This window comes from Nycticebus coucang, chromosome 10 (assembly GCF_027406575.1).
Source record: "Nycticebus coucang isolate mNycCou1 chromosome 10, mNycCou1.pri, whole genome shotgun sequence".
Classification (NCBI taxonomy): domain Eukaryota; kingdom Metazoa; phylum Chordata; class Mammalia; order Primates; family Lorisidae; genus Nycticebus; species Nycticebus coucang.
Window position 1 is genome coordinate 27604916 of NC_069789.1, and position 19363 is coordinate 27624278.

General features: G+C 39.5%; 1 long non-coding RNA gene across 1 annotated transcript in view; it reads left to right on the forward strand.

The window, feature by feature from the left end:
- Nucleotides 1-1118: 1118 nt before the first annotated feature.
- Nucleotides 1119-19363, forward strand: part of LOC128597447 (uncharacterized) — a 52415-nt gene continuing 34170 nt past the window's right edge. The window contains exons 1-2 of the long non-coding RNA XR_008383259.1: nucleotides 1119-1398; nucleotides 5113-5232. This is a non-coding gene — a long non-coding RNA (uncharacterized LOC128597447). The remainder of the gene's footprint in view (nucleotides 1399-5112; nucleotides 5233-19363) is intronic.

Genomic DNA, 19363 nt, shown 5'->3' on the forward strand with positions numbered 1-19363 from the left:
TTTTTTATCATTTACATTTCTCCCTTATTTGTCCTGTACCTTACACTAGCATGTGAAGAATGAATTCATTTTCATAAACAGTTCTCATATACCCAGTATTTATAAAGACTGCTCCTCTGCAGTTTTTATTGCATAACTTATTTTATGCGCTTAGGTAGATTTCTGGATTTTCTGCTCTCCTGCTCTGTTTGCTATTGTTGTATTAATACCACACTGGGCTTTTTGGGTGGAAGTGGGGTGTTGTTTGGGGGGTTGAAGTAGAATCTCACTGTTGCCCAGGATAGAGTGCTATGGCATCAGCCTAGCTCACAAGCACCTTAGACTCCTAGACTCCAGTGATCCTCATGCCTCAGCCTCCAAAATAGCTGGAACTAGGAACCCCCAACCAGGCCCAGTTAATTTTTCTATTTTCAATAGAGTCTTGCTCTTGCTGCAGCTGGTCTCCAACTCCTGAGCTCAAGCAGACCTCCCAGAGTGCTAGGATTACAGGTGTGAGCCACTGTCCCCAGCCTATGGCACACTGTTTTAATTATAGAATGTGTTAATGTGTTTTAATTTTGAGTAGGACCAAAAAATTTCATTGTGTTTCTTTTCCAGGGAGTTTGACTATTTTTCTTTTTATTTTTTTGAGTTTGACTATTTTATGTTTTCCCATTCGGATTTTGCAAAATCATTACTAGCTTAAAATAAACCCGAGAGAATCTATTATGAGACCAATGAAATGTTGAAATTAGCTTAAGGATAAATGACTTTTTTACATTATTTAGATTTTTTTGGCCAAGGACAAGATGTAAGGTTTGTTGTTTTTGTTGTTGTTGCTCGTTTGTTTGTTTGTTTTTGAGACAGAGTCTCATTTTGTGGAGAGGTAGGTAAAGTGTAGTGGTGTCATAGCTCAGAGCAACCTCAAACTCCTGGGCTCAAGCAATTCTCTTGCCTCAGCCTTCCCAAAAGCTGGGACTACTTTTAACAGCTGCCACAACACCCGGCTATTTTTAGAGACACCCGGTCTCTCTATGTCAGGCTGGTGGATATAAGTTTAGAAACAAAGTTAAACGCAAAAGTCCCCCAAGCGGCGCCAGGGTGAAGATGCAGCAGTGAATTTATCTCATTACCTGTTAACTCTGGCGTCTAAGGGGCGTAGCCTAGGGCTTTATCCAATCGATGGCGCTCAGTTGCAAATTGTCCAATCACAGGCTGCAGAGGGAACAGAGGGCGGGTCTTCCGCAGTCTCTTGGGCTACAGTCTCTTACCCCGCCCCATTCGGATCCTTGGCGACTCCTCTTTCTCCTCCGCTCCTGGGGGCCCAGATGACTGGCACTGCCTCTTTTATCCTGTAACCCTGCAAGCACTGGAAGTTCGGTGGGGAGGATCCTGGGACACTTTGTGAGAAAAGAAATAGTGAGTGTGAGCGTCGGGGTGTCCCCGGACAGGGCTGGTTGGAACCAGCTGGAACACGTTGTGCTGGGATGGGACCTGGGCTGTCCTGGGGTCTGTGGACACACTTGGGCGCTGGCGCAGGTCGGCCCTTAGTCTTCTCTGGCCCAGAGCCTACTCAGGGCAGCTCAGTCCCCGCAGCCCTGAATCTCTCCGAGATTGTGCGGGAACAAGGGAGACTCCTTAGAGAAGAATCCCCATGCAGTGTGTGGGGTTCCTACGTGGGAGGAGCTGTGAACTGTGGGGTGCTCTGTCCCCTCTCTCCAGTTAAAGATTAAACTGAGGCAGTTAAAACAGATATTCTTAAATGGGGACGCCCCCAGCCATGGTTTGTGGTCGGGGATTCTCCAGAGGGGCTTGAAGGCAAGGCTTTTATGTTTTATAGGGTGCAGGAGGAAGCAAACCAAACTAAATAATTGATTGGGTACTGAAAAGGGCTGTGTACCCAGAGACCAGACCAGAAGAGGTTCATGCAAAATTTAATGACAGGGGACTGATAGCCACCTGGGCAAAGATGGCGGCTGCACCAGAGTTCTTGGAGGCTTGTTGTTATGCTGGGATAGCAGGACGGAGATTCCACAGGTGGCTGGAGGACTTTCGAGGTCTGGGGTGGGTCCTTCTGGAGAAAGTCTTAAGGCGGGGCCAGGTGAGGGAAGGGTTTTGGCTTTCCTGTCCGGGTGAAAATTTTCTGGTTTTGTAATCAGAATTTAATTGCAGGTTTGTAGTTCGTTAAGCCTGAATTTTGTTTCCACTTAAGCTAGTAATATACAAAAAATGCAATTTTAGATTTTGGGACTTTTTGTTATATAGGAACCGAGGCCACTAGAGCCATTTCAGTCCCTTTTTATTTAATTATTTTAACACTCCACGGGAGGACTAGTTTTTCTCTACATTTTCCAAAGGTATGCAAAGGAGGGTCTGAAATTTACCACCTTGTTCCCCCAGCCTAACTCAGGCTTGCAAAAAATAATTGTTCCATTTGGACATTCGGGAATGCCAGCTTAACCTTTGTGATTCACAGCATTTGTTCTTTATTATACATTTTAGACACAGTATTTAAGTAAATCACTTTTTTTCCCACAAGGCAGTGGATGAAACTTTTTTAAAGGTTTATTTTCTTGCCAGGCAGGGTAGCTCACCCCTGTAATCCTAGTCCTTTTGGAGTCCAAAGCAGGAGGATTCCTTGAGTTCAGGAGTCTGAGACCAGCCTGAGCAAGAGCGAGTCCCCATCTCTACTAAAAAAAAAAAAAAAAGTAGCAGGGTGTTTTGGCAGGTGCCAGTAGTCCCAGCTACTCTGGAAGCTAAGGCAGGAGGATCTCTTGCACCCAGGAGTTTGAGGTTGCTTTGAGCTAGGCTGAGGCCATGGCACTCTAGCCTGGGTGACAGAGTGAGACTCTATCTCTAAAAAAAAATAATAATAATAATAAAAATATCTATTCTGGGCGGCGCCCATAGCTCAGAGGGTAGGGCGCTGGCCACATACACCCAGACTGGCAGATTCAAACCCAGCCTAGGCCAGCTAAGCAAAAATGACAAGTACAACAAAAAAATAGTGAGGCTCGGCGCCTGTAGCTCAAGCAGCTAAGGTGCCAGCCACATACACCAGAGCTGGCGGGTTCAAATCCAGCGTGGGCCTGCCAAACAACAATGATAACTACAACCAAAACATAGTCGGGTGTTGTGCCAGGCATCTGTGGTTCCAGCTACTTGGGAGGCTGAGGCAAGAGAATCGCGTAAGCCCAGAAATTGGAGGTTGCTGTGAACTGTAACACCACGGCACTGTACTCATGGCAACAGCTTGAGGCTCTGTCTCAAAAAAAAAAAAATAGCTGGGTGTTGTGGCAGCATCTGTGGTTCCAGCTACTTGGGAGGCTGAGGCAAGAGAATCGCGTAAGCCCAGAAATTGGAGGTTGCTGTGAACTGTAACACCACGGCACTGTACTCATGGCAACAGCTTGAGGCTCTGTCTCAAAAAAAAAAAAATAGCTGGGTGTTGTGGCAGCACCTGTAGACCCAGCTACTTGGGAGGCTGAGGCAGGAGAATCACTTAAGCCCAAGAGTTTGAGGTTGCTGTGAGCAGTGACGCCATGACACTCTACCAGGGCAACAAAGTGAGATTCTGTCTCAAAAAAAAAAAAAGGTCTATTTTATGTTTATAAGTACTTCTCATGAAAATAATCCTTTGGAACAGTGGTCACAACACCTGCCACATACACCAAGGGTGATGGGTTTGAACCCAGCCCAAGCCAGCTAAACAACAATGACAATTGCAATAAAAAAATAGCTGGGCATTGTGGTGGGTGCCTAAAGTCCCAGCTACTTGGGAAGTTGAGGCAAGAGAATCACTTAAGCCCAAGAGTTGGAGGTTGCCATGAGCTGTGACTCCAACCTTTGGTATAATGCCACAGCACTGTACCAAAGGTGACAAAGTGAGATTCTGTGTCAAAAAAAAAAAAAAGAAAAGAAAAGAAATATACAAGATAAATCATAACGTTTAAGAAAAACACATCCATGTATTATTTGATATACAGACACCTAATATTTTGATTGAGCCTTACATTGACTTAAAGTATATAGATAGAGTTACAAATTCTTATCTAACAACATAACACATAGGAAAACCAAACACAAAATAAACTGATGTTAAGGAACGTAACCTAAGAAGAAACAGAGTAATGAGGAGTTGTAAAACAAGAATATTGGAAACATTGGTCCATAAAATTCTGTATGGAAATTAATATAACATTAAAAAGAATATTTTGTAGATAACTACAAGGTTCAACTATGACTGTGTATAGAGAGCAGATATTTTTTCTTTTCTTTCTTTCTTTTTTTTTTGAGACCATCTCAGTATGTCGCCCTCAGTAGAGGGCTGTGACATTATAGCTCACAGCAACCTCAAACTCTTGGGCTCAAGCAATTGTCTTGTCTCAGTCTCCCTATTAGCCAGGACTACAGGCGCCTGTTACACTGCCCAGCTATTTTTTAGAGATGGGATCTGGCACTTGCTCAGGCTGGTCTGACAACCTCAAACTCCTGGCTCTATCAATCTGGTTGCTTCAGCCTCCTAAGTATACTCTGTCATTCCCACCTAATTTTTTTACTTTTCTATTTTTAGTAGAGGTAAGATCTCCATCTTGTTCAGGCATATAGGCAGAAAGCCTATAAATAAGCCTTTAAATGGTTCCATTTTATGAAGGCAAGTTTGAAGTCTTTTGTGAGTTAGAAAGGAAAAAAACCTGAATGTAGCTAAAGGTCTGGTTACATAGAAGTGACTAAAGGCCTGGCTTTGTCAGGGCAGGCCTATAGGCAGATACCTGTATATCTCAGGAATTTCCATACTACTCCCTAAAGATGAATGACTGCCTCCAGATGGTCTGTTAAAGGTCAAGCATTCAAACAGCTTATTCCCCCAGAACCTTGTTTTGTGGTTTTGTTTTTGATTACTTAGTGTAAGAATAGCTTTAGATGATATTAGTGGAGTGGTTATCACTCAATCCGTAGACCCATAGGTGCCAGAGAGTGAGAGGCCTGGGGCTAAAGTTTAAGTCATATGTTTATTGATTAGTATTGCCTATATAAGCTTTGATGGAAGAAATAAAGTTGCTGCATGCCATGAGAGAGCTATAGCCTTCCTTATTTGCCATACAATTTAATTGCAGGTCTTAATCTCTGCAGCACCGCACCACACAAATTTCACACAACATTTTGGTGCAGCGAGCAGGGTGAGCTTCGCGAGGACAGCACGGGCCCGCTTCCTGGGGATTGCATCTCTGTTTCAGCGGTTGTCAGCTTAAGGTAAGCCTGGTACTTTAAAACTGGAAGGAAGGTCATTGCGCTGTAAGTACGCGAGACCTCCAGCAAAAGAATAAGGAAATAATGGGAAATTCTCAGTCCTTGCAGGACCAGTATAGGGCCGTGTTAAAGACTCTGTTAAAGTCTACAGGTACCACTGTCGAAACAAAGACCTTGCAAGGACTGTTTCAGGTAGTAGCTAAACATTGCTACTGGTTTACTCCAGAAAAGAAAAATCAGTTAAATTTAAACGTTTAGAAGAGTGTAGGCAAATCTCTTAGCCGCGCCCAGCAGAGAGGAGAATGTATAAGTAGAGATATTTGGGCCACCTATCACTTGGTAACTGTGGTATTGGAACCCTTACAATCTAGTTCTGATGCAGAATGTCTTGAAAATTTCTCTCCCCTGCCTCCGAAAGAGGGACAGAATATAGAACAGCCTGTGTATGATGAACCAGAAAATCCAAAAGTTAGGAAAGAGTCAGAGAAAGATCTAAATGAAAGTGACTCAGATTGTACTATAACCAATTTTTCTGATAGCAACGACATGACTGAAATTAAGAAAAAGTTAACCCAGTGTTGCCAGGCCATTGAAAAACGTTATTCAAACCCCCCTGAAAGTAAGTATTTTCCAACCTTACAAGATAAACCTTTGACCCCCCCACTGCTCCTCCAGGTTGCTATCCAGTGTGGCCAAATCCTTTAGATTCTTAATTCATTACTAAACTCCATTTTCCCGTTGATACGGTAACTTTTAATATTGTCCAAAATTCTGAGTCTTCCTCCACACTTCTCCAAGCTTCTAATGCTCAGTCCACCAGTGCTTTCACTTTCCCACTACTTAGGGAAGTGCTTGAGGATGGGCAGGTAAAAACTAGTAATATTCCTGTTCAACTACAAGTTTTAAATATATTAAAAGATTATATTCATACTTATGGCCCTAACATGCCGTATGTTATGAGGATTTTAAGATCCTATTGTGCAAACTGTTTATTTATTCCTGTAGAGTGGGATACTTTAGCACAGACTACTTTGAGCCCAGGACAATACATTCAATTTAAGTCCTGGTGGATGGAGGTAGCAAAAAAACAATCTCGTTGTAATAGACTTGAAAATCCTACTTTTAACTTCGATCAGTTAACAGGAACTGGAGCCTTTGATGGTATAAATGCTCAAACACAGTATTCTAATGAATTACTGGCTCAAATTCAAGATAATTGCCTTACTGCATGGCAGCATCTCGATGAAAAGGGGCAGATAAGACAATTTTTCACAAAAATATTTCAAGGAAACAATGAACCATATACTGAATTTATTGCTCGTTTACAATCAGCAATTGAGAGATCAGTGCCTGGAGAAGATGCCCAAAAAATGTTGCTCCTGCAACTAGCTTTTGAAAATGCTAACATTGATTGCAAAAAAGTCATGGCCGGACTCAAAAATCAGAATAATGTCACCATTGATCAATATATTCACATTTGTTGCGAGGTAGGATCACGCACTTTCCAAGCTAATCTATTAGCCTCAGCTTTGCATCCCAGTACTATGAGATCTAAATGTTACAACTGGAAAATTTGACCACATTTGGAAAAAATTGTAGAAAAGGTAAAAGTGAAACTAAAACCAAGACCAAGCCACCAGGCATTTGGCAGTGTGGTAAAGGCAGACATTGGACAAAATGAGTGTTGCTCAATTAAGGACAAAGGTGGCAATATTTTGCCTTCTACCCAGAATCAGGGAAACTCCAATGTGAGGCTAGCTCAAGGCCCCCCAGACAAACAAGTTGAGCTCTCTTCTTCAGCAGTTTCCAGTGAGGGAAGGCCAGGCTCACATGCAAATGAATCAGAACTAGATTCTGTTAACAAAGTCTATGTCCACGATTTATTTCATGCCACTCAAGGAAGTGCAGCCTTGGCTCTCCCTTTGTTAACGGAAGTTAGCTTTAACAGTGGGGAATTTCCTAAAAAATTACCCACTGGAATTTATGGTTCCATACCTTCAGGGATTTTAGGATTAATACTAGGAAGAAGCACTTTTACTATGGAAGGACTTTGTGTACACCCAGGAATAATTGATGAAGGGGCTTCAGCCACAAAAAATATCCAATTCTCTGCAGGACATCATGTGGCTCAAATATTAATTTTACCATATCATAAAGGCAAAACAGCTCCTGTTACCAGGGAAGGTGGTTTTGAAAGCACAGGAAAACATGTCTTTTGACATACTTTCCTGAATGATGCTTGCCCTCAATGTAAGGTGACATTTGAACATAATATTCAAATTGAGGGGCTAGTGAACACAGGAGCAGATGTCTCTATTATTGCTTCTCACATGTGGCCTGAATGTTGGTCAAAAGTTTGAGTAAAAGCTACTTTTGTCGGGCTTGGGACAACAAATAATATTGAACAAAGTGCTTCTGATTTACATCGTCAAGGACCTGAAGGACAAGCAGCTCATATCTGCCCTTATGTTGCACCCATACCCATTACCTTGTGGGGTCGAGATCTATTACAACAATGGGGAGCTATGCTTACTATCCCCACAATTTCAAAGGTTCCTAAAAATATAATGTTTAATATGGGCTACAATCCAACTCAGCCCAGCCCTTCTAGGGAGCCTGAAATAACTCGAATTGGCCATGACTTATCAGAGGATTTTTCTTAGGAGCCTCTGCCCAGCACTTTGCCCTTTCCTTGCAGTGGAAAACAGATAAACCGGTTTGGGTGGAGCAGTGCCCTCTTCCATTGGTAAAATTAGAAGTGCTACATCAATTAATTGATAAACAATTACAAGCTGGACATATTGAACCCATGACCAGTTCATGGAATTCCCCAGTATTTGTAATTAAAAAGAAATCAGGCAAATGGACAATGTTAACAGATTTAAGAAAAATTAATGCAGTCATTCAACCAAGGGGTACTTTTCAACCCAGAATTCCTAATCCAACTTTAATACCAAAACATTATCCTATAATTATTATTGACTTAAAAGATTGCTTTTTTAATATTCATTTGCACCAAAAGATGCGAAACGTTTTCCTTTTACCATTCCTGCTTTAAACAATGAAAAGCCCACTCGGAGCTTCCACTGGACGATATTGACTGCCTCAAGGTATGCTTAAACCCTCACCTTGTGTCAACTGTTTGTAGATCAACCTTTAGAAGAACTTAGGAAATCTTTTCCAGAGGCCATGTGTTTACATTATATGGATGATATATTGTTGGCTCATCCATGCCCTAATAAATTACAAGAATTATATCAATTAGCGTGTTCCAAATTTAAAGAATATGGTCTTCAATTGACAGAAGATAAAGTTCAAACTTAGGAACCTTGAGAATATTTAGGATATCTCATTTCTGTTCAAAATATTGTTCCTGCCGATTAGAAGAAATTCTCGTTGAACTCTAAATGACTTTCAAAAATTATTAGGAGATATTAATCGGGTACAGCCAACTTTAGGAATCCCCACTTATTCTCTTATTAATTTATTTTCTGTTTTGGAAGGCGATTCTGATCTTCACAGCTCTAGACAGCTTACTCCTGAGTCTGAAAAAGAATTACAGTGGGTTGAGGAACATATTCAAGATGCTCAATTAAATGAAACCTCTCAAATGAATAATTTTTATATCTATGTTTTTTCATCAATGCACTCTCCTATAGGACTGATTGTGCAAGAAACAGCCTTTGTTGAATGGTGCTTTTTACCTAAGAAAGCATCCAAAAGGATGGAAACCTACATACAAAAAGTGGCCTTTATAATATTAAAAGGAAGACACTGCTTAAGACAATTAATAGGAAGAGATCCTGAAAAAATTGTTGTTCCTCTAATAATAAAATTTCTGATTTACTTATTTTGAATGCTGAATGGCAAATTGCATTATCAGATTATATTGGAATAATAGACAATCATTGTCCTCCAGATAAAAGAATTCAGTTTCTTAAAAATGCTTCTTGGATTTTGCCTAAAATAGTAAAATTAGAACCCATCTCACATGCAGAAACATTTTACATGGATGGAAATAAAATGGGACTATATGGATATTTAGGTCCCCATACTCATAAAGTACAACAATCCACTTATTCATCTGTACAAAAAGCAGAGCTATTTGGTATTATATTACTTCTAAAAGATTTTCCTGATCGTCCCCTTAACATTATTTCTGATACACTGTATTCTACTCATATTGTTAAAACTATTGAAACTGTTACTTTGCCATTTAATTCACAAGAACTTACTTTATTGTTCTCATGCCTTCATGAGTTAATTAGACATAGATCTTATCCTATATATATTACTCATGTTAGAGCTTACTCCAATATATAAGGACTCATTTCATTGGCCAAACTATTGATCAGTTAGTGGGTTCAGTTTTATCTTCTCAACATGAGCATACATTACATCATACTAATGCTTGAGCTTTAAAAAGGAGACATAATGGAGGTGGAGCAAGATGGCAGCCGAGTAACAGCTTCCTTGCATCTGGGCACCGTGAGTCTGGGGAGATAGGACTCCAGGCATCTCTGGCTGGTGGGATCTGCCTATCATCACCCCTGAGAGGATACAGGGAGTCAGCGAGAGACTTCTGGATCCCAAGAGGAGGACTAAAACAGTGGAAAACCAGCAAGTGGTCACGTGTGTTCAATCCATCTAAACCTGCGCGCAACTTCCACAGGCACGAGAACTTAAAGAGCAAGAGGAAGTGAAAGGAAAATTAGGGCAAGGAAACAGATAAAAGAAATCACTCATGAGGAAGAATCAGCAGAAAACTCAAGGCAACATGAAGAACCAGTGCAGAACGACACCGCCAAGGGACCATGAGGTAGCTACTGCAGAGGATTCCACCTATACAGAAATGTTAGGAATGACAGAAAGGGAATTTAGAATACACATGTTGAAAACAATGAAAGAAATGATGGAAACAATGAAGGAAACTGCTAATAAAGTGGAAAATAACCAAAAGGAAATTCAAAAACAGAATCAAATAAGAGATGAATGATATGAAGAATATAAAAAGGATATAGCAGAGCTGAAGGAAATGAAACAGTCAATCAGGGAACTTAAAGATGCAATGGAAAGTATCAGCAACAGGTTAGACCATGCAGAAGAAAGAATTTCAGAGGTAGAAGACAAAGTTTTTGAGATAACTCAGATAGTAAAAGAGGCAGAAAAGAAGAGAGAGAAAGCAGAACGTTCACTGTCAGAATTATGGGACTTTATGAAGCGTTGCAACATACGAGTTACAGGAATTCCAGAAGGGGAAGAAGAATGCCCCAGAGGAATGAAAGCTATACTAGAGAATATTATAAAAGAAAATTTCCGAAATATCACCAACGATTCTGACACACTGCTTTCAGAGGGCTATCGGACATCAGGTCACCTCAACTCTAACCGAGCTTCTCCAAGACACATTGTGATGAACCTGTCCAAAGTCAAGACAAAAGAAAAGATTCTACAAGCTGCCAGGAGTAAGCGCCAGTTGACTTACAGGGGCAAATCCATCAGAGTGACCGCAGACCTCTCTAACGAAACTTTCCAAGCAAGAAGACAATGGTCATCTACCTTTAATCTACTTAAACAGAACAATTTCCAGCCCAGAATTCTGTACCCTGCTAAGCTAAGCTTCAAAATTGATGGAGAAATCAAATCATTTATGGATATACAAACATTGAGGAAATTCGCCACAACAAGACCAGCTCTACAGGAAATACTTCAACCTGTTCTGCACACTGCCCACCACAATGGATCAGCAGCAAAGTAAGAACTCAGAAATTAAAGGACAGAACCCAACCTCCACACTGATGCAGAAGATAAAACTAAGCAATGGACTCTCACCAAATAAGACGAATAGAATACTACCACACTTATCAATTATCTCAATAAATGTTAATGGCTTGAATTCCCCACTGAAGAGACATAGATTGGTTGACTGGATTAAAAACACAAGCCATCCATTTGCTGTTGGCAAGAAACATACCTGGCTTCAAAAGACCAATTAAAGCTCCAAGTCAAGGGTTGGAAGACAATTTTTCAGGCAAATGGAATTCAGAAGAAAAGAGGAGTTGCAATCTTATTTTCAGATACATGTGGATTTGAAGCAACTAAAGTCAAAAAAGACAAAGATGGTCACTTTATATTGGTCAAGGTAAAAATACAACAAGAAGACATTTCAATTCTAAATATCTATGCACCCAATTTAAATGCTCCGAGATTCTTGAAACAGACCTTACTCAGTCTGAGCAATATGATACTGATAATACCATAATCACAGGGGACCTTAACACTCCTCTTACAGAGCTGGACAGATCCTCTAAACAGAAATTAAACAAGGATATAAGAGACTTAAATGAGACCCTAGAACAACTGTGCTTGATAGACGCATATAGAACACTCCATCCCAAAAATAAAGAATATACATTCTTCTCATCACCCCATGGAACATTCTCCAAAATTGATCATATCCTGGGACACAAAACAAATATTAACAGAATCAAAAGAATTGAAATTTCACCTTGTATCTTCTCAGACCATAAGGCACTAAAGGTGGAACTCAACTCTAACAAAAATGCTGCACCCCACCCAAAGGCATGGAAACTAAACAATCTTCTGTTGAATAACAGATGGGTGCAGGAAGAAATAAAACAGGAAATCATTAACTTCCTTGAGCATAACAACAATGAAGACACAAGCTATCAAAACCTGTGGGATACTGCAAAAGCAGTTTTGAGAGGAAAATTCATTGCTTTAGATGCCTACATTCGAAAAACAGAAAGAGAGCACATCAACAATCTCACAAGAGATTTGATGGAATGGGAAAAAGAAGAACAATCTAAGCCTAAACTCAGTAGAAGAAAAGAAATCTCCAAAATCAAATCAGAGATCAATGAAATTGAAAACAAAAGAATCATTCAGAAAATTAATGAAACAAGGAGTTGGTTTTTTGAAAAAGTAAATAAAATAGATAAACCATTGGCCAGACTAGCGAGGAATAGAAAAGTAAAATCTCTAGTAACCTCAATCAGAAATGATAAAGGGGAAATAACAACTGATCCCACAGAGATACAAGAGATCATCTCTGAATACTACCAGAAACTCTATGCCCAGAAATTTGACAATGTGAAAGAAATGGATCAATATTTGGAATCACACCCTCTCCCTAGACTCAGCAGGAAGAAACAGAGCTCCTGAACAGACCAATTTCAAGCACTGAGATCAAAGAAACAATAAAAAATCTTCCAACCAAAAAATGCCCTGGTCCAGATGGCTTCACTCCAGAATTCTATCAAACCTTCAAGGAAGAGCTTATTCCTGTACTGCAGAAATTATTCCAAAAAATTGAGGAAGAAGGAATCTTCCCCAAAACATTCTATGAAGCAAACATTACCCTGATACCAAAACCAGGAAAAGACCCAAACAAAAAGGAGAATTTCAGACCAATCTCACTCATGAATATAGACGCAAAAATTCTCAACAAAATCCTACCCAATAGATTACAGCTTATCATCAAAAAAGTCATTCATCATGATCAAGTAGGCTTCATCCCAGGGATACAAGGCTGGTTTAACATACGCAAGTCTATAAACGTTATCCACCATATTAACAGAGGCAAAAATAAAGATCACATAATCCTCTCAATAGATGCAGAAAAAGCATTTGATAAAATCCAGCATCCTTTTATAATTAGAACACTGAAGAGTATAGGCATAGGTGGCACATTTCTAAAACTGATGGAAGCTATCTATGACAAACCCACAGCCAATATTTTACTGAATGGAGTAAAACTGAAAGCTTTTCCTCTTAGAACTGGAACCAGACAAGGTTGTCCTCTGTCACCTTTACTATTCAACGTAGTGCTGGAAGTTCTAGCCAATACAATTAGGCAAGACAAGGAAATAAAGGGAATCCAACTGGGAGCAGAGGAGGTCAAACTCTCCCTCTTTGCTGACGACCTGATCTTATACTTAGAGAACCCCAAAGACTCAACCACAAGACTCCTAGAAGTCATCAAAAAATACAGTAATGTTTCAGGATATAAAATCAATGTCCACAAGTCAGTAGCCTTTGTGTACACCAATAACAGTCAAGATGAGAAGCTAATTAAGGACACAACTCCCTTCACCATAGTCTCAAAGAAAATGAAATACCTAGGAATATACCTAACGAAGGAGGTGAAGGACCTCTATAAAGAAAACTATGAAATCCTCAGAAAGGAAATATCAGAGGATATTAACAAATGGAAGAACATACCATGCTCATGTATGGGAAGAATCAACATTGTTAAAATGTCTATACTTCCCAAAGCAATCTACCTATTCAATGCCATTCCTATCAAAGTACCTACATCATACTTTCAAGATTTGGAAAAAATGGTTCTGCGTTTTGTATGGATCCGGAAAAAACCCCGTATAGCTAAGGCAGTTCTTAGTAACAAAAATAAAGCTGGGGGCATCAGCATACCAGATTTTAGTCTGTACTACAAAGCCATAGTGGTTAAGACAGCATGGTACTGGCACAAAAACAGAGACATAGACACTTGGAATCGAATTGAACACCAAGAAATGAAACTAACATCTTACAACCACCTAATCTTCGATAAACCAAACGAGAACTTACCTTGGGGGAAAGACTCCCTATTCAATAAATGGTGTTGGGAGAACTGGATGTCTACATGTAAAAGACTGAAACTGGACCCACACCTTTCCCCACTCACAAAAATTGACTCAAGATGGATAAAGGACTTAAATTTAAGGCATGAAACAATAAAAATCCTCAAAGAAAGCACAGGAAAAACACTGGAAGATATTGGCCTGGGGGAAGACTTCATGAAGAAGACTGCCATGGCAATTGCAACAACAAAAATAAACAAATGGGACTTCATTAAACTGAAAAGCTTCTGTACAGCTAAGGAGACAATAACCAAAGCAAACAGACAACCCACACAATGGGAAAGGATATTTGCATATTTCCAATCAGACAAAAGTTTGATAACCAGGATCTATAGAGAACTCAAATTAATCCACATGAAAAAAGCCAACAATCCCTTATATCAATGGGGAAGAGACATGAATAGAACTTTCTCTAAAGACGACAGACGAATGGCTAACAAACACATGAAAAAATGTTCATCATCTCTATATATTAGAGAAATGCAAATCAAAACAACCTTGAGATATCATCTAACCCCAGTGAGAATGGCCCACATCACAAAATCTCAAAACTGCAGATGCTGGCGTGGATGTGGAGAGAAGGGAACACTTTTACACTGCTGGTGGGACTGCAAACTAGTACAACCCTTCTGAAAGGAAGTATGGAGAAACCTCAAAGCACTCAAGCTAGACCTCCCATTCAATCCTGCAATCCCATTACTGGGCATCTACCCAGAAGGAAAAAAATCCTTTTATCATAAGGACACTTGTACTAGACTGTTTATTGCAGCTCAATTTACAATCGCCAAAATGTGGAAAGAGCCTAGATGCCCACCAACCCAGGAATAGATTAACAGGCTGTGGTATGTGTATACCATGCAATACTGTTTGGCCATTAAAAAAAATGGAGAGTTTACATCCTTCGTATTAACCTGGATGGAAATGGAAGACATTATTCTTAGTAAAGCATCACAAGAATGGAGAAGCATGAATCCTATGTACTCAATCTTGATATGAGGACAATTAATGACAATTAAGGTTATGGGGGGGAAGCAGAAAGAGGGATGGAGGGAGGGGGGTGGGGCCTTAGTGTGTGTCACAGCTTATGGGGGCAAGACATGATTGCAAGAGGGACTTTACCTAACAATTGTAATCAGTGTAACATGGCTTATTGTACCCTCAATGAATCCCCAACAATAAAAAAAAAAAAAAGAAAATGTCTATACTTCCCAAAGCAATCTACCTATTCAATGCCATTCCTATCAAAATACCAACATCGTACTTTCAAGATTTGGAAGAAATGACTCTGCATTTTGTATGGAACCGGAAAAAAACCCGTATAGCTAAGGCAGTTCTCTGTAACAAATATAAAGCTGGGGACATCAGCATACCAGATTTTAGTCTGTACTACAAAGCCATAGTGCTCAAGACAGCATGGTACTGCCACAAAAACACAGACATAGACACTTGGAATCGAATTGAAAACCACGAAATGAAACTAACATGTTACAACCACCTAATCTTTGATAAACCAAACAAGAACATACCTTAGGGGAAAGACTCCCTATTCAATAAATGGTGTTGGGAGAACTGGATGTCCACATGTAAAAGACTGAAACTGGACCCACACCTTTCCCCACTCACAAAAATTGATTCAAGATGGATAAAGGACTTAAACTTAAGGCATGAAACAATAAAAATCCTCCAAGAAAGCACAGGAAAAACACTGGAAGGTATTGGCCTGGGGAAAGACTTCATGAAGAAGACTGCCATGGCAATTGCAACAACAACAAAAATAAACAAATGGGACTTCATTAAACTGAAAAGCTTCTGTACAGCTAAGGAGACAATAACCAAAGCAAAGAGACAACCTACACAATGGGAAAGGATATTTGCATATTTTCAATCAGACAAAAGCTTGATAACTAGGATCTATAGAGAACTCAAATTAATCCACATGAAAAAAGCCAACAATTCCTTATATCAATGGGCAAGAGACATGAATAGAACTTTCTCTAAAGACGACAGACGAATGGCTAACAAACACATGAAAAAATGTTCATCATCTCTATATATTAGAGAAATGCAAATCAAAACAACTCTGAGATATCATCTAACCCCAGTGAGAATGGCCCACATCACAAAATCTCAAAGCTGCAGATGCTGGCGTGGATGTGGAGAGAAGGGAACACTTTTACACTGCTGGTGGGACTGCAAATTAGTACAACCTTTCTGGAAGGAAGTATGGAGAAACCTCAAAGCACTCAAGCTAGACCTCCCATTTGATCCTGCAATCCCATTACTGGGCATCTACCCAGAAGGAAAGAAATCCTTTTATCATAATGACACTTGTACTAGACTGTTTATTGCAGCTCAATTTACAATCGCCAAAATGTGGAAACAGCCTAAATGCCCACCAACCCAGGAATGGATTAACAAGCTGTGGTATATGTATACCATGGAATACTATTCAGCCATTAAAAAAAATGGAGACTTTACATCCTTCGTATTCACCTGGATGGACGTGGAAGACATTATTCTTAGTAAAGCATCACAAGAATGGAGAAGCATGAATCCTATGTACTCAATTTTGATATGAGCACTATTAATGACAATTATGGTTATGGGGGGGCGGAAACAAAGAGGGAAGGAGGGAGGTGGTTGGGGCCTTGGTATGTGTCACACATTATGGGGGCAAGAGATGATTTCAAGAGGACTTTACCTAACAATTGCAATCAGTGTAACCTGGCTTATTGTACCCTCAATGAATCCCCAACAATAAAAGAAAAAAAAACAAAACAAAACAAAAAAAAAACTATAAAAAAAAATTAGTAACTTAGAGCAACAATAAAAAAAAAAAGGAGACATAACATTTCTTGGCAAGAGCTATAATACATAACATACTGCAAGAGCTATAATACATTCTTGCCCTACTTGTCAGCCTTTAACAGCTCCACATTTACTTATGGGAGTCAATCCTAGAGGATTATTATCTAATCATTTATGGCAGATGGATGTTACTCAGTTTCAGGAATTTGGAAAATTAAAATATATCCATGATTCTGTAGATACTTATTCTCATTTTTCTTGGGCTTCAGCAATGACATCTGAGAAGGCTGATGCTGTCATTTCTCATTTATTAGAAGCCTTTTCAGTCATGGGTAAATCTTTGACTTTAAAAAAATAATGGTTCTATTTATATTTCGAGCAAATTTCAAGCTTTTTTAAAATTACATAATATAAAGCATATTACTGGAATTCCTGGTAATAATACAGGACAGGCCATTATCAAAAGACAAAGTCAAACTATAAAACAAATGCTGTTAAAAGAAAGGAGAAGAACAGTATAATATCAACCCGAGAAATAGATTATCTTCAGCTCTTTTTACTTTAAATTTTTTGAATATGAATGACAAAAATGAGACTCCATCTCATAAGCATTGGATCAAAACTACTACTACTCCATTAAATCAACCCATTTATTATAAGGATAATAACAAACTCATGGACCCTGACACATGTTATATGTTGGGGTAGAGGCTATGCTTATATTTTTACAGGAAATACTAAACTTTAGGTTCCAGATAAAAACTTGAAACTCTGACATGGGCCCAGAGACACACACCCGGAAATCGGAGAAACAAATGATGTCCCACTTGAATGGACTAAAACTGGCAGCAACACGGAAGGAGAGACAATTCCTGCTGCCTTGGACAAAGGAATGACCCCTGATGACTTGGGGTCGGGTAATGAAATTGTGCCATCAAGCCGAGAAACTGGTGAATTACACCCACCAGCAGATGAATGCCTCCAATCTATTTCTGGCAATGATGGCCCTTTTAACTGTCCAGACTCAAGGACAAAAATATGAATATTGAACTTATATTTCTAACCCTCCTTTACTTTGAGGTGTTAGTTGTTTGGAACCTACTGTTACTATTTAAGTTAATGATTATTCTTGGCTTCCTGGTTCTTATGACACCAGAGTGCCGTTCCAACCTAATGAAGAAGGCATGGTAATTTCTAATTACACTACTGGGGTGATTGGTCCTCCTGTATGTTTTGGAGACCACTCCCATTGCCTAAACATGTCTATTAAAATGTGTTCTAGTGTATATAGACATAAGCCTGAAAACAAAGAACAAATATCTGAAATGTTTGTTAAGTGTTTAGTCTCTAGACAAGGTTCGTATTGATAAGATTTCTTCCAATCCTGAATTATCACCTTGTAAATGCGTGTTTTCAGAATGAATGGGTACATTGGACCAAATGTGAAGGAAATTTTGCACTAATGCTTATTTATACCGCAGGTGGAGAAGTCATGGATTGGGGACCTAGGGCTTACTTAAGATCAGACTTGGAATCAACTTTGTCTTTAAAAATTTTTATATAATGAGAGTAAAGCGTCAGCTTCAGCTTCTGAGTATATTTCATGGATGAACGGAGGGTTCCCCCCACCCCCATTACCTGGAATTGCCACATATCCTAAACAAATGCATTTGTGGAAAAATGCTGTAGCTTTACAACCTCTTAAGGCTTGGACTGGAGGCTTATTTTTCCGTAACAACCTCCAAGAATATGAAATGAAGTTTGTGGTAAATGACACCAAGTACATTCAAGCCTGTTTACAACTTTCTTTTGTGTGTCTAAAATTAAATGTTATTTGAAATAAAGGAGAATTATTTTGTTCTACTTGGCAATTGTTTACTTGTGTTAACAATTCTTTGAGTTTTAATCCATCTGAGGAACAATTGTACTTGCTGAGACCTCACGCTGGAGTTTGGCTGTCGATCAACTTAAACAGACCTTGGCAGGAGTTCCCAGCATTTTCTATTCTGCAACTTGTAGCTGATAAGATCCTGAAAAGAAGCAGACATTTCATCGGTCTGCTCATTGCTGCCATCTTGGGGTTATCGCTGTTACTGTTGCCGCTGCTACTGCTGGTGTTGCATTCACTGAAAATATTAAGACTCAAAACTTTGTGGCTGATTGGCATAAGAACTCTGAACAATTATGGACTGCCCTAAAATAGATTGATACTGAAATATATAATGAATTATCAGATTTAGAACAAGCTGTTGTTACATAGGTGATGAATTGGTCAGTTTAAAAAAACAGATAAAATTGAAATGTGATTAGAATATGTCATTTTTTTTTTTTGTATTACCCCTGTATAGGGTAATACTTAGAAATAAACATATCCTACATCAAGCACACGAAGTGAGCTCAGTGTGAGTTAAAAATGGTTGCTGCTAACACAGAGGCTTAGGAAACCTGGGCCCCCCTGAGGCACGCACAGAGCTGGCTTGCTTGGGGTTAAAATTCACAAACTGAGTCTCTGAAATTGTGCACCATTAAACCTGATGCCAAAGGGCATGTCGCCCCTCCTCAGAGATGTGGGCCAGAGAGTTGACATATGTTAAAAACATTGTCTAAAGGTGTATAGGTGTTCTGCCCTGTGGAGAAACACAGTTGTTATTTCATGTGGGGTA